Below are 1408 nucleotides of genomic sequence, written 5' to 3'. Positions count from 1 at the left end.
GCCGCCATGTGGGTTCTGGGATTCAAACCTGGGTCTTCTTCAAGAACAGCCAGTGCTCTTAACCACTGAGCCATCTCTCCACTCCCTGTTTTTGTGGGGTTTTTGTTGTTGTTGTTGTTTTTTGTCTTTTTGAGACATGATCTCCCTGTAGCCCCAACTGGCCTAGAACTTGCTATGTAGACCAGGTTGGCCTTGATCTCACAGAGATCCACCTGTGTCTACCTTCCATGTACTGTGAATAAAGTCATGTGCTTCTACTCTAGTATCCACCTTATTTTTTGAGACAGGATCTCTCATTGAACCTGGAGCTCACTGTTTTGGCTAGTCCAGCCAGTCAGCAAGCTCCCGGGATCCATTTGTCTCTGCTCCCCAGTGCTGGAGTTACAGACACACAGAACCATGCTCTGCTTTTCACTTGGTGCTACGGGTTCAAATTCAGCTGTAAACATTCTTACCCACAGAGCCATCTCTTTCCAACTCCTTTTTGTATTTTCATTTAAAAAGTTGACAGTTTTATAGCCAAATACACATGGCTGGAGAGGTCATAGATCTTAGAGAAAACCCCAAGACTCTCACACCCCTAGATTAATGTAATTTTTTACTATGTGCAAAATATGTGTCCTTATATTTACAGACAAATATCCCAGTCAGCACTCATCAAAGAAGTTTCTTCTGCACCTGAAGGAGTCTATTACAGAGCACCACAACTGGTCACACACAGACATTGTCTGTGAATTACCCAAGTCTAAGTGGCAGTCTCTACATCGAAGGCCCATGGGACATAGAACAAGGGATAAAGATGACACTAATGAATATCTCAGTTCTCAACAATGAAGCTTCCTCATGTGACAGAGGGCCAGGAACATAAAAAGTCACAAAGGCCAAAGCATAGAGATTAAGAGTCTCCAGAATGCTGGTCCTTGGACAGGACTTCTATATTAAACATCACCCACCCAGGGCTCAGGGACCATTGTGGAAAAGGGGGCAGAAAGATTGTAAGAGCCAGGGAGAAGGTGCATGACCATATGGAAATAGAGTCCTATAGGCCCTTGGGACCTTGTTCATATGAACCTACAGCAATGGTGTCAGCATATGCAAGACTCATGAAAACTCAGACAAAAATACAGCAAAGAACTGGGGAAATGAACAGCTTACCCCAGTCTTAGCTGAAGAAATATTGACAACTGATTCCTGCTGGATGAAGAAGAGGTAATTTTCCTAAAGTGAGGGACTCTAGATAGGCTGCCTGGACCTTAGTAGATGAACTTGCACCTTTCTTTACTGCTGAGTAAAACTCCATCGTCTATATGAACCACATTTTCATTATCCACTCATCAATTGAGGGACACCTAGGTTGCTTCCATCTCTTAGCTATTTCATTTTCATTTTTTCTCAGTTAATTATTTAC

Source organism: Nannospalax galili, unplaced genomic scaffold (assembly GCF_000622305.1).
Source record: "Nannospalax galili isolate Female #2095 unplaced genomic scaffold, S.galili_v1.0 scaffold290, whole genome shotgun sequence".
Taxonomy (NCBI): Eukaryota; Metazoa; Chordata; class Mammalia; order Rodentia; family Spalacidae; genus Nannospalax; species Nannospalax galili.
This window is presented reverse-complemented; position numbering follows the sequence as displayed.